The 15,106-nt window shown below is 40.6% G+C and overlaps 1 protein-coding gene across 1 annotated transcript in view; it reads right to left on the reverse strand.

Annotated features, from left to right (window-relative positions):
* OTOGL (otogelin like) overlaps positions 1-15,106 on the reverse strand; it is a 410,237-nt gene that overhangs the window by 342,468 nt on the left and 52,663 nt on the right. The window lies entirely within an intron of this gene.

Genomic DNA, 15,106 nt, shown 5'->3' on the forward strand with positions numbered 1-15,106 from the left:
GATCAAATTCCTTAAATGACAGTTTCAGGAATGGGAAAAAAATGCCAGTGAACAAGCTTCTAGCAACCAGAAGCAATAAAAAATGAGACCTAAATAATGTGGAGACAATAGTGACGCCCATATTTTTTTAGCGCCAAAAATGACGCCCACATTATTTGGCGCCTAAATGCTTTTGGCGCCAAAAATGACGCCACATCCGGAACGCCGACACTTTTGGCGCAAAAGAACGTCAAAAATGACGCAACTTCCGGCGACACGTATGACACCAAAAACAGAAAAAAAAAATTTGCGCCAAAAAAGTCCGCACCAAGAATGACGCAATAAAATGAAGCATTTTCAGCCCCCGCGAGCCTAACAGCCCACAGGGAAAAAGTCAAATTTTTAAGGTAAGAAAAAAATGATTTATTCATATGCATTATCCCAAATATGAAACTGACTGTCTGAAATAAGGAATGTTGAACATCCTGAGTCAAGGCAAATAAATGTTTGAATACATATATTTAGAACTTTATAAAAAAAGTGCCCAACCATAGCTTAGTGTCACAGAAAATAAGATTTACTTACCCCAGGACACTCATCTACATGTTGTAGAAAGCCAAACCAGTACTGAAACGAAAATCAGCAGAGGTAATGGTATATAAATAAGAGTATATCGTCGATCTGAAAAGGGAGGTAAGAGATGAATCTCTACGACCGATAACAGAGAACCTATGAAATAGACCCCGTAGAAGGAGATCATTGAATTCAAATAGGCAATACTCTCCTCACATCCCTCTGACATTCACTGCAGGCTGAGAGGAAAACCGGGCTCCAACCTGCTGCGGAGCGCATATCAACGTAGAATCTAGCACAAACTTACTTCACCACCTCTATAGGAGGCAAAGTTTGTAAAACTGATTTGTGGGTGTGGTGAGGGGTGTATTTATAGGCATTTTGAGGTTTGGGAAACTTTGCCCCTCCTGGTTGGAATGTATATCCCATACGTCACTAGCTCATGGACTCTTGCTAATTACATGAAAGAAACTAGATTCGGGTGATGGAAGGGTCCCTGAATGAGAAGGTCCTGCCTCAATGGAAGCTTCCACGGTGGCAGAGAGGACATGTCCACCAGATCGGCATACCAAGTCCTGCGAGGCCACACAGGAGCGATGAGAATCCCCGAAGCCCTCTCCTGTTTGATCCGAGCGATCACCCGGGGAAGGAGAGCAAACGGTGGAAACGACCAAGGCACTGCCAAGGCATCTATCAGTTCGGCCTGAGGATCCCTGGACCTCGACCGTATCTTGGGAGCTTGAAATTCTGACGAGATAAGATCCATCTTTGACCTGCCCCATCGGAGAATCAGGGTGGCAAAGACCTCTGGATGGAGTTCCCATTCCCCCGGATGAAACGTCTGTCTGATCAAAAAATCTGCTTCCCAGTTGTCCACTCCTGGGATGTAGATTGCTGACAGATAACAAGAGTGAGCCTCCGCCCACCGAATTATCTTGGATACTTCTGTCATCGCTAAGGAACTCCTTGTTCCTCCCTGATGATTGATGTAAGCCACAGTCATGATGTTGTCCGACTGAAATCGGATTAATTTGGCCGAAGCCAACTGAGGCCAAGCCTGAAGCGCATTGAATATTGCTCTCAACTCCAGAATATTGATTGGAAGTAGAGACTCCGACCGAGTCCACACACCCTGAGCCTTTAGGGAATTCCAGACTGCACCCCATCCTAGTAGACTGGCATTCGTTGTCACTATTACCCATGAGGGTCTGTGGAAGCACGTCCCTTGGGACAGATGATCCTGCGACAACCACCAAAGAAGAGAGTCTCTTGTCTACTGATCCAGATCTATCTGAGGAGACAAATTTGCATAATCTCCATTCCACTGTCTGAGCATGCTCAGTTGTAGAGGTCTGAGATGAAAACGAGCAAACGGAATGATGTCCATTGCCGCCACCATCAATCCAATTACCTCCATGCACTGAGCCACTGATGGCCGAGGATTGGACTGATGGGATCAGCATGTATTCAGAATCTTTAACTTTCTGACTTCCGTCAAGAAGATTTTCATGGATATAGAGTCTATTAGAGTTCCCAGGAAAGGAACCCTTGTCTGTGGATTTAGTGAACTCTTTTCTAGATTCACCTTCCACCCGTGAGTCCTTAGAAAGGATAGAACAATGTCGGTATGAGACTTTGTCAGTAGATAAGACGATGCCTGGATCAGAATATCGTCCTGATAAGGCGCCACTGCAATGCCCCGCAGCCTGAGAACCACCAGCAGAGACCCTAGAACCTTCGTGAAGATCCTGGGTGCCGTGGCCAACCCGAAAGGAAGGGCCACAAACTGAAAATGTTTGTCCAGAAAGGCAAACCTCAGGAACTGGTGATGATCTCTGTGGATAGGAATATGGAGATATGCATCCTTTAAGTCCACGGTAGTCATATATTGACCCTCCTGGATCAATGGAAGAATTGTCCGAATAGTCTCCATCTTGAAGGATGGAACTCTGAGAAACTTGTTTAGACTCTTGAGGTCTAAAATGGGTCGGAACGTTCCCTCTTTTTTGGGAACCACAAAAAGATTTGAGTAAAAACCCTGTCCCTGTTCCTGTATTGGAATGGGACAAATTACTCCCATAGTGGAGAGGTCTTTTACACAACGTAAGAATGCCTCTCTTTTTATCTGGTCTACAGACAACCGTGAAAGAAGAAACCTTCCTCTTGAGAAGGAATTTTTGAACTTCAACTGATACCCTTGATACAGGATCTCTAGTGTCCATGGGTCCTGAACGTCTCGTATCCATGCTTGGACAAAGAGAGAAAGTCTGCCCCCTACTAGATCCGGTCCCGGATCGGGGGCCGCCCCTTCATGCTGATTTGGGAGCAGCAGCGGGATTCTTGGGTTGTTTACCCTTGTTCCAAGCCTGGTTGCGTCTCCAGATGGACTTGGCTTGTGCTAAATTCCCTTCCTGTTTACCAGAAGAGGAAGAGGGGACTCCCTTGAAATTTCAAAAGGAATGAAAATTACTCTGTTTCCCCCTTTGTTTAGATGTTTTATCCTGAGGTAGGAGGTGAACTTTACCTCCCGTAATGTCAGAAATTATTTCTTTCAAGTCAGGCCTGAACAGGGTCTTTCCTTTGAAAGGAATAGCCAAAAGCTTGGATTTAGAGGACACATCCGCAGACCAAGATTTTAACCATAAGGCTCTGCACGCTAAAATGGCAAATCCTGCATTCTTAGACGCCAATTTGGCGATCTGAAAGGCAGCATCTGTAACAAAAGAATTAGCCAGCTTAAGGGCCTTAATTCTATCCAATATTTCCTCTAAAGAAGTCTCAGTCTTAAGAGACTCTTCTAAGGCGTCAAACCAAAAGGAAGCTGCAGTTGTGACTGGTACAATACAGGCCGTCGGCTGTAAAAGAAACCCTTGCTGAACAAACAGCTTTTTTAGAAGACCCTCCAACATTTTATCCATAGGGTCTTTGAAAGCACAATTGTCCTCAATAGGGATAGTTGTACGCTTAGCCAGGGTAGAGATAGCTCCCTCCACCTTAGGGATTGTTTGCCAAGAATCCCGAACAGAGTCAGCTATAGGGTACATTTTCTTAAAATTAGGGGAAGGTAAGAACGGGATACCCAGTCTTTCCCATTCCCACGTAACAATTTCCGAAATTCTCTTAGGAACCAGAAAATCATCAGAATAATAAGGAACCTCTAAGTATTTGTCCATCTTACACAATTTCTCTGGTGGTACCACAATAGAGTCACAGTCGTCTAGAGTCGCTAAAACCTCCCAAAGTGGTGTTCAAGCTTAAATCTGAAGGACATGATGTCCGAGTCTGTCTGAGGTAACGCACTCCCTGAGTCAGAAAGTTCCCCCTCAGACAGAAGCTCCCTACCCCCCAAATCAGATCCCTGGGAGGGAACATCGGAGATAGTAATCAAAGCATCAGAAGTCGCAGGAATCAAAAGGGATTCTGTCCTGCTGCGTTTGCCTTCTAACACCGGCAACTTAGATAAAACTTCTGTAAGAGTGGATGACATAACTGCAGCCATATCCTGCAGAGTAAATGAAGTGGACGCAGTTGAAGAACATGGCGTCGCTTGAGTGGGCGTTAAGGGCTGTGACGCTTGGGGAGAAAGAATTGGCATACCCTGAGTCTCATCAGTCTGAGAAACATCCTTAGCTATATCTTTGTTAAAGAAAATCTGCTCTCTACATTGCAATGCTCTCTCAGTGCATGAGGGGCAAAAAGTAACCGGGGGTTCCACATTGGCATTTAAACACATGGAACAAGTACTGGCATTAAGATCATCCATTGTGAAAACAAAAAGTTATTTATTTATGTAATACACTTTTTATATTGAAAACCATTGTAAAAATAAAAGCACTGTGCCTTTAAGAAAAATATAAAAATAAAAATGTTTTGCTTAGTACACTGTGCTAAAAAGTTTTAATATTTGTGGCTTTGGAAACAAAAACAAAAGTGTTTTTACGTATCCCAGAAAAGCTGTCAACTAATTTGAAGCAGTAATGTAAACCTTAAAAAATAATATCACCTCGCCACACCTCTGCTGCGGCGCCTACCTGCTCCTTATGACCTAGGGACAAACGAGCATCCGAACAGCAGAGTGTCTACACCGCCTGTTCTACCCACGCGGTCCAGACAAACACCGGAGTCAATTACTCTGTCCGACTCCCAGAAAGATACTGCGCGGCTTCTCTCAGCGCGCGAATGAGTGCCCCATCCATCGTGGGCGTACCAAACAAAACTCCCGGGCGGCTCTGTACTGTAGTACAAAATGGAGTCGCCGGGATAAATGTGATCCACAACACAGGTCTAATGGAAGCCAGTCCCCCAATTAAATCTGACAACTCCCGGTCTGTTGAGACAACCCCTGAGCCCGGAGTATACAAGAGCAGCATACCGGAATACACTGATAAAAATCCCCAGCGTCAGCCCAAATCCTGAAGGGGTTAACAGAGGAAAACGACAGTAAGTGAGTAACAGCATGACTTGTCCCACACTGCTAGAGGTCCTTCTTCTCCTCCAGGAATCTGTGGGAACAAAACTGGGCCTTAGATAAAATTTGCTAAGACCATATTCAGCAGGGCAGCACACAGTATGGGAGTCACAGAAACTAGCGTATTTGAATCTGTACAGCTCCCCTTGCTTTACCCTTGAGTAAAATAGTACACACCGGTACCATTTAAAAATAATAAACTCTTGATTGAAGAATCTAAACTAACACCTCACTTTACCTCTTTCTATCACTAACACAAGCAAAGAGAATGACTGGGGTGGGAGGGAAGGGAGGAGCTATATATACAGCTCTGCTGTGGTGCTCTTTGCCTCCTCCTGCTGACCAGGAGGCGTAATCCCATAAGTAAGGATGAAATCCGTGGACTCGTCATATCTTGTAAAAGAAAAAGGGTTAACCTGGGCCCTGATTATTGGGATCTTTGTTTACTGCAATAGTGACTGTCAATAAGATCAAAATAGCAAAAGTTGCTTTTTTCACATCAGAACTCCTTCCCATTGGGCTTCAGGCAGATGTACTGAAAACAATACAATCACTTGCTCATTTTCGCACACAGCAACAATCTATCAAATTCTTAGGAATATACATCTCCCCTTACAAGCCCATATTACTAGATGCAAATTTCAAAGCCATAACCATAACGACACAAGCTCTCCTACGCTCATGAAGTAACAAACCTCTATCATGGGTGGGCAGGATCAATGCCATTAAAATGATACTTCTTCCAAAACTATTGTATCTTTTCCAGACCCTCCCCATTCCCTTACCATTACCGCTAATACATAATCTGCAAAAACTAATCATGAAATATATCTGGCAACATAAGCGTCCCCAAATTGCAACTGCAACACTCTACCACCCAAAGGACTTAGGAGGCTTGGGGATCCCAAACCTGCAACAGTACAGACTATCCACCTTCCTTACCAGAATTATCAACTGGGGCAAGCATTCGCCACACAAAGTGTGGGTTCTTTTAGAACATCACTTATCCAACACTAACCATCTTGGGAGCAAGTGTTGGCTCTCCCCGAAATCGAGGAACCTACCGGTTCCTCTTCCGTCAATAATCGCTGAAACTTTTCACCTATGGGATACATTAATTAAAAAACACAGTTACTTATCCACAATACCCTCTTCCCTGACCCCCATTTTATAAAACTTAGATTTCCCCTTTCAACAACCAAAGCAAGCAGTGTTGAAACCTCACATAACCAAGTCCATCCCTTGCCATATCCTCATAGATAACGGTAAACCCAAAACTCAAATTGAGATTACCCCCTATCTAGGGCCCGCATATGAAAATTGGTTTTGTTACCTTCAAATGTCGGATTTTCTCATGCGCAACTAAACTAATTTCAAGAGTATCTGTACCCGAGACGTCGTAAGGTCTCCTATCAACCTCATACCAAATTCTTATGCACCCATACACTACCTCACTCCCTTCCTATGTAGACAAATGGGAAAAGAGATCGACGCACACCAATCCCAAAAAACATGGTATCACATTTTCTCATCCATGACCAAATCCTCATCTTCTATATGTACACTAGAGATGAATGTTAAATTCTTATGCAAATGGTACTACACCCCGTCCAGACTGCACATAATCTCAACTTGTTGGAGAGGTTGTGACACAGAAGGTACTCCCACTCACATTTGGTGGGCTTGCCCCATCGCTCAATCTTACTGGGCTATGATTAAGACTGAAATGGAAAGGGCACTTTCAATGACTCTAGACCTAAACATCTGGTTTTTCCTCTTTAACAAATTTACTAAGATTAAATGTAAATTGAGACTCACATTGCTGACCAAAAAAAGACTTATCCCGAAAAATTGGAAATCACCGCACCTCCCATCAGTTAACACTTGGAAAGAGATAACCTCCCAGTCTCTCCAGCTAGAAAAACACCACTACACACACAGTGAACATTTGGATGATTAGAAATCCATTTGCTTCCTCTGGGAAGAATATCTCAATCAAGCACCACCACCAACCTGAATACACTTCATCTTTCTCATGTCCCCCCTCATACCCACAAGCACTCTAGACCAAATGCATATATAACTCCTCAACCACTTGTCCAACCGCTTGCAAACCAGATAGCATTAGATATGCTTGGATTATCCTATTAATGAAAGTTTAATATGTATCCCAACTCCTCTACAACTGACACTTTAATGCTTCCCTGCGAGAACACAATATTTACCTTATGTTGTTTTTGTTCTTTGTATTTCACTGTTATGTATTGTGTCATCGCAAACAACTTTGTAATGTGACCTTCTTTCAGTTGGTCTCAGTCATACTGACTTTCTCTTTCCAGTAATTTGTTTATATTGTTTGCTTTACCTTAAATAAAGCTTTTTCAAAACAAAAAATAAATAAATATAAATATATATATATATATATATATATATATATATATATATATAACAGGCTTGAGAGAATGGGAAACAGAGGAAAATTTATAAAAAAAAGAAAACGGATTCATAAAATAATGCTGCATGAAAGCTCTGCAAAGCGTTTTCTAAGAACAATGAATGAGCTGGGGACGGAGCATATAATGGCAAATTTGGCTGGAAAGTTTTGATGGGAAATTTTGGCGCCAAAAAAACAGCGCAAAATGATGACATCAATAGTATCATCATGTGCGCGACATGCAAAGCTATATTGAATACACCTATCACTCTAAAAAGCAGGTAAGAATTTTGATTGTATATACAAAAAAAAATTAAATGTACCTAAAAAAAGCCTAATGGATACTTCTATTATAGCTGCATAAAATGTGATTATCAACATTCCATGAAACTAACATAATACTTAGCATCCTAATTTATAAATAAATTACTAGCTCAAAAAAAAGCTGTATGTTTCACAGACTCTACCAACCACAAAATAATGTCGCTAAAAAAGAGCACTGAATTACTGACTCAAGGCCTGTATACAAACAATATATAACAAACTTTACTTAAAAAGTGCCCAATCTATAGCTGAGAGTGTCTTATATAATAAAAGTATATACTTATGTGTAAGACACCCATCCACATATAGCAGACAGCCAAACCAGCACTGAAACATATCAGCAGAGGTAATGGTACAAGAGTATATTGTATATCTATAAAGGGAGGCAGCAGGTGAATCCCTGCGACTGATTAACAGAGTCTTATGAAAAGCTTTCCCAGACAAACACTACACATAGGCCTCGCTTCCATTGAGTCGTAATTCAGTTTGCGTGCACTCGCAAACCGTTAAATATGCTGTCGAAAGCAATAGCGTTTAACGACTGTTTCCAATGGCGCGTTATACCTCAATATCGGCTGCCGGACTTCGGCTGCCGAAAAGATTTTCGCGTCCCATAGAAAGTAATAGAAGCCGTTAATCGATAAATTAAACCAGGTTTCCATTGAAAGCGCTAACCGTTAATACACTGTCGGAGGCTGTCGATACATTGAGAAATATTACCCCCAGCTCAACTAGGTGTAAAGGAGGAAAAAAGAGCTTTTTGAGGCCTGTTTCTCATTGAAATAGCAAATCACAAAAAAATTATGAGTGTTTCAATGTACAAATAACATTATATATGCTACATTTATTGGTCCTATGTATAGGAATATTTGCACCCATGTTGTCATAGAAATTTCAATATGTATGTGCATATAAAAATATATGCAAGCACCACAATTATGGAACGACCTCCCGCACACTTTCAAACCTTCCCCATGCCTAATATCCTTTAAGAGATCCCTCTCTACATATCTCAAAACAGAATGCACCTGTCATTGTTGATTATATATTTCCTACCGGTTCTATGTTAAATTTTTGTGCATATATGGTGTATTATTATTTTTTTTTATTTTATTGTACCCATTGTATCAATGCAATGTTTTGTGGACCCAGGACATACTTGAAAACCATAGAAATCTCAATGTATCTTTCCTGGTAAAATATTATAAAAATAAATAAAATATCTACCTATTCAAAATGAAACCTTTGCCCAGGGATGCTATATATAATCTCAATACATATAGAAAAATAATTCAAAGGAAATAAGTTGTTTATCATGAAGATGAGTTTTATTATTACAGATTTACCCTCATTCAAATGTAATTTTCAATGTGAAAATCATATTTATTCAATACAAAACGATGACACATTAAAGTTATAATGTGTCATAGTACTAATATTTATAAAATATATGTAATGTCATGTCTGCTAAAGCAGATAATACATTTGCAATATTTAGACTATTAACCAAAATACATAAGTGCTTAATATTACATACTTCAAGAGATATGAAGTATTGTCTTTAACATGGAGTTATTGAAACATTTTAAAAGTGCATTGTGCATTGGTCCCAGGGAGAGTCTGTGTCTGTTCATATGATGTCAATTAAAATGAATTAATCACCTCTATATCATGGCAATCACATATATGTTGTATATACATCAGTGCATAAATATCCTAAAGATACATTTATCTAATTATTCTAAATATTGAATAATAATCTTGACAAAAAGGAGTGCATTAGTCATGATAGGTATTAGTCATGATAGGTATATATTTCAGATATTACATTCCACATAGGACTATAAGAATGAATGCAAGGTATTTGGCCATATCAACAGGAAGGAGTATTTACTTTTCAACTCTTCTATAACTGTATAACCCTTATTAGCTTCATCTGAAGGAGCAAACAACATATGCTTGTGGAATATAAATCATAACATTTACACATGTCACGTTGACTTATGTTAGATAGCATATACTGTATAAATTTCAGACACGTATCCCCAAGTATTCTTAAACGGCATAATATGATATCCTCAATAAAAGGACACATAAATTTATCAACAATGTACACCTGCATATTAATTGACATCATGTGAAATAAAAATGAATAAAGCTGTTCATTTTTAGCAGATAAACAGCTATTAGAATAATATTAAGATATATGTTCAAATTTGGATTAGAAAAATGGATGCATATTTATGAGATGAAAATCGCACTTAAAAAAGTGCTTTAGTGCAAAAATTAGATATGATATATCTTGGGTTGAAATAAAAGAATATTAATTAATTCTTGCGGCGGGATTTTGCCTTTGGAGGAGAGGTACTTAGGGGGGCAGTGTGGCGTCTTGTGCGACGCCCACCAGCTGAATGTGAGGCTAATAACCGCGATTCAGGGTCCTGCAGGGAGATGACAGAGGATGCAAGGGAGGATGGAGTTTGGGGCCTATCCGCGAGCCTCTCCACTGCCTCTGCCAGGCGGACGAGTGAGGCATTATGGATGTCCATTTGGCTCTGTATCCTTCTCAAATCCTGCTGCTGCTGGAGCCTGGACAGCCTAAGCTCTCTATGTATGAGCCTCAGTAGATCATCCTGCTGGGACTGTGCCGGACCCTGTTGTACATTTGGTGTCTCAGGAACTAATAATTGGCTGGTTCCAGGGCTGTCTCTCCGTATTGGTGACTGTGAGGTTGTCTGTGATGGCACTGTTGGCAATACATTGGTGGGTGCAGTGGGTGGTGGTGTGGATTCCTGTTGTGCCATAGGAGTGGGAGGCATATAGTACAGATGATGCAGATCTGTATGCTGCTGTGGTGGGTGCATCATCTGCTGCTGAGGATAATGATGTCGTGGTGGGTGCATCATCTGTTGCTGAGGAGGATGTTGTGCTGGGTGCATCATCTGCTGCTGAGGAGGATGTTGTGGGGGGTGCATCATCTGCTGCTGAGGAGGATGTTGTGGGGGGTGCATCATCTGCTGCGGTGGGTGCAGCTGTGGGGGCTGTGCCATTTGTTGCTGCGAAGTATGCATGAACTGCCATTGTTGAGGAGGATGAGTCTGCTGGGGTTCAGAACCCAAAACATGAAATGTTGTCTCCGAAGTAGATGGAGAAGGGCATGATACATCCTCCACCTCATATGCCCTAGGCTGCTGCATATCATCTTCTAAGAGGCTGATATAGGAGGTAGTGTCACCATAGATATCCTCATCCTCCTCAGTGAATGTAGGAACATCCTGCTGTGGTGTTGGTGCAGCTTCATACTCCTCCTGTTCGGAACCTACAAATAAATATACGGTATGTTTACATTATCTATCTAATAGAATATATTACTTTGTAGCATAACAATACAGACTATTATATTCCATATTTATGTGTATATATGTACACACACACACATACACACACATACACACACACATACACACATACACACACACACACACACATACACATACACACACATACACACACATACACACACACATACACATACACACACATACACACACACACACACACACATACACACACATACACACACACACACACACACATATAGTGTGTTTGGGATAAAATCAAAATCTTAAAGGGACATTGTTAAAGGGACACTGTACCCAAATATTTTCTTTTGTGCTTCAGATAGAGCATGCAATTTTATTCAACTTTCGGATTTACTCCTATTTTCAAATGTTCTTTATTCTCTTGGTATCTTTATTTGAAATGCAAGAATGTAAGTTTAGATGGTGGCCCATTTTTGGTGAACAACCTAGGTTGTCCTTGCTGATTGGTGGATAAATGCATCCACCAATCAAAAACTGCTGTCCAGAGTTCTGAACCTAGAAAAAAAGCTTACATGTCTTATTTTTCATATAAAGATAGCAAGAGAATGAAGAGAAATTCATAATAGGAGTAAATTAGAAAGTTGCTTAAAATTGCATGCTGTATCTGAATCACAAAATAAATATTTTGGGTACAGTGTCCCTTTAAGGACAATGACACATGATTTATATGAAATGCTTAATATTCTTGGATATTATATTATCAATATTCTTGCTTGTCGGAGCAGATATACAATACAGAGTGCTTGCTGAACATATTAAATACAACTATGTAAATTTAGATGCATAGCTAAACACAGATGGGTATTTATGATATACAACATATATACATCACATATATGGTTATATTTAATATTGAATATTCACCTTCATACACCTCTTCAGGTGGCACAGAGGTGTCCATTGTCCCCTTACATCCGTAAACAGATTCATCCGAGATGACATTGGACAGCATCTCCTCCCATGACCTTAGGTGTATTCTCTTGCTAGGACCACCACCTGTCCCACGTGCATATTTGGCCTGCTGTGCCAGCTTAGCTTTGGTTTCCCTCCTGCAGTCATGATAGCGGTGTTTAATGCTGGCAGTAGAACGATTACGTCCTAAGCAGCTGACTGCCACTCGAATCTCCTCCCACAGCTTATTCCGGACAGCCGGCCTCAGGTTAGGGTTCTCCAGCTGAGCTGCCCTCTCCAAGTATGCCTCAACAAGAGCCTCCTTCTCCTCCTCAGAGTACCTCTCCTCTCTTAGCCTGCCCTTCACACCTGAAGGGCCAGCAGACACAGACTCTCCCTCCTGTGACTGGGGACCAGCCCTCTCTACCTCCTCTGTCCCTGCAGGCTGTGACAGGCTACCACCAGCCCCACCCCCAGTTGCCACAGTCTGCCCCACTTTCCCTTTTCTTTTTGTGCCTAGCTGAGGCTGACTCCTCCTCACTCCTCCCACCTCCATTCCTCTTCCACCCTCTCTCCTTCCCTCCTCTGCCAGGGTTTGAGGAAGGACAAATCCTCCACCCAAACCTCGGCCCCTATTCCTGCCCATACTACTCCCTACTTCCCCCCTCCCCCTCCCTCTATCCACCCTCACCACTGCCCTCCCCCTAGCCACCCCCTTCCCAACTCCACTAGGCCTATCCATCCCTTTCTCCTTCCTCCCTAACTCTAACCTAACACTAAAGTCCCTAGCTTACCTAACTACACTAATTCACCTAACTAAACCCTAAATTAAATAGCCCCAAAACTAACTACCTAACCTATCTAGACCCTAACTATCTCTATTCTATATCCCTCAAAATAAAAATAAAATGTGGGGGTGAAAATAAACAAAGGGATGTAAATGAAAAAGGAAAAACTAAGGAGGATTAGAACAAAATTATAGAAAAATAATAAGGGATGCAAATTAAGAAAGGGGTGAGCTATATAGTCAAATGAAACAAAAAATATGGGATGTTAAAAAAAAAAAAATAGGATGGGCAAAATGTATATATAAAAAAACAAGTTATATAGTGAGGAAGGGAAGGGTAGTCAAAGGGGGGATGGGAAGTGGAATAAGGGGATTAATGAAAGGAGTAATAAAGGAAGATGGGGATATGGGGGTTAATGAAAAAAAAAATGGGAATGTGTTTGTATCAAATAAAAGTGTGTATGTGTGTGTGTGTGTATTTGTGTGTATAAACTAATGTGTGTTAATTAACTAATGTATGGATGTGTGTGTGTGTGTTCCTAATATTATATGAGGCCTACAATAAGAATATATGAAAATCAAATATCAAACTCTCCACTAACTCTCAAACAACTCTCAAAAACCCAAAACTCCTACCAACGCAACTAGCTCCCGTGTCTTTCTCTCTAGAGGTGATCACAGGTAAAGAACGCAGGCGCAAACCGTTATTCTTATAGACAGAGGTCGGGTTACCATGGCAATGCACTTGTTATGGCGCGCTTTTCGACAAATCCGACATCGGTTGGCAACGCAAACTTACGTACGGCCGAAAAGAGCGACTGCGCGCAACACGCTAATCTTTTCAATGGAAACCTGGTACTAAAATGGAGCCGTAAATTACTTTTAGCTGTCGTCCGCTTCGGTAGCTTACGGCTCCATTTTTAACGACTCAATGGAAGCGAGGCCTTAGAGAGGTACTGGGCTTCAATATGCTTAGAAGTGCCTTTCCGTGAAGAAATCAAGCACATCATGCTTCACCACCGCCTAAGAAGGCAAAGTTTTTAAAACTGAGGTATGAGTGAGGTGGGAGGTGTATTTATAGGCATTTGAGGTTTGGGAAACTTTGCCCTCTCCTGGTAGGAATGTATATCCCATCAGTAACTAGCTTGTGGACTCTCACCAACTATATGAAAGAAAGTAACATTTTAAAAATAGTAATTTGCAAATGATATATGTTAAACTGACAGGTCCATTGCAGATTAGAGGTCCCTTAAAAAATGATGATTTATGTAGCTTTTCATGGGCTTTTGAAACTCCAACACATTTCAAATCATTCAAAAACTCAACCATATACCCTTGTGTTTTATGCGTTTCTAATCTATTCATGCCATCCAAATATCTTGCATGGGGACAATTCAACACAGGATTTTCTAAGAAATGTTTCTTAGAAATTTTTGACTTTCCAACATTGCCATCTTGAACTTTTTGAAACCCATGTTTGCCTTTTTCAAGTGCCATTACTTGACAGGATGCATTACTCATTTTGAGCCAAATTACAAGTGGAGCCCTGTCGTTAGCATGAGGAGCGTAAACACAATCAACAGATTGCGGGTGTTCTTTACGCTCAAGTCCATATTATAAGTGGCGCGATGTTTAAATTACCATGATTTTGCGCACATTAATTTACACCCGCCATATTTTCTATGGGCGGTATTGAGCGGTAAGCCTAAGTTACAATATCGCAACAGCATCAATGAATTCTCCAATAGACTTCAATGGAGCATGAAAAGTGGGAAAGAAACTAAAACCCAACAAGCCGCGCAAACCCGGTCACATTTTCTCAAATGCGCTATCCCCGACATGAAATATTAATATTTCTTATTCCAATGTTCTTCACATAGAAGAATATGTTCTATTTATTCTTAAATACACACATATACTGTGTGTATATATATATATATATATATATATATATATATATATATATATATATATATATATATATGATTTTTTTTTATGAAAACACCACTTTGAAGCAATTTCAAGGATCCAATACCGTGAGTATCCATTGTATACATATTTATTTATGTGTTTATCTGTGTATATACTGTATGTCTGTAAATACATATATACACATATAAAAACATAAATACATATATACTCACATATAAACATATATATATACATACATATTTAGACATGTATATGTATGTATCTTTGCGGCCCCTTGTGGCCCTTTTTTCTAACACCTGAGACCTCATATCTTTAAGTCCTTTTTCATACAAATA

Source organism: Bombina bombina, chromosome 6 (genome assembly GCF_027579735.1).
Source record: "Bombina bombina isolate aBomBom1 chromosome 6, aBomBom1.pri, whole genome shotgun sequence".
Taxonomy (NCBI): domain Eukaryota; kingdom Metazoa; phylum Chordata; class Amphibia; order Anura; family Bombinatoridae; genus Bombina; species Bombina bombina.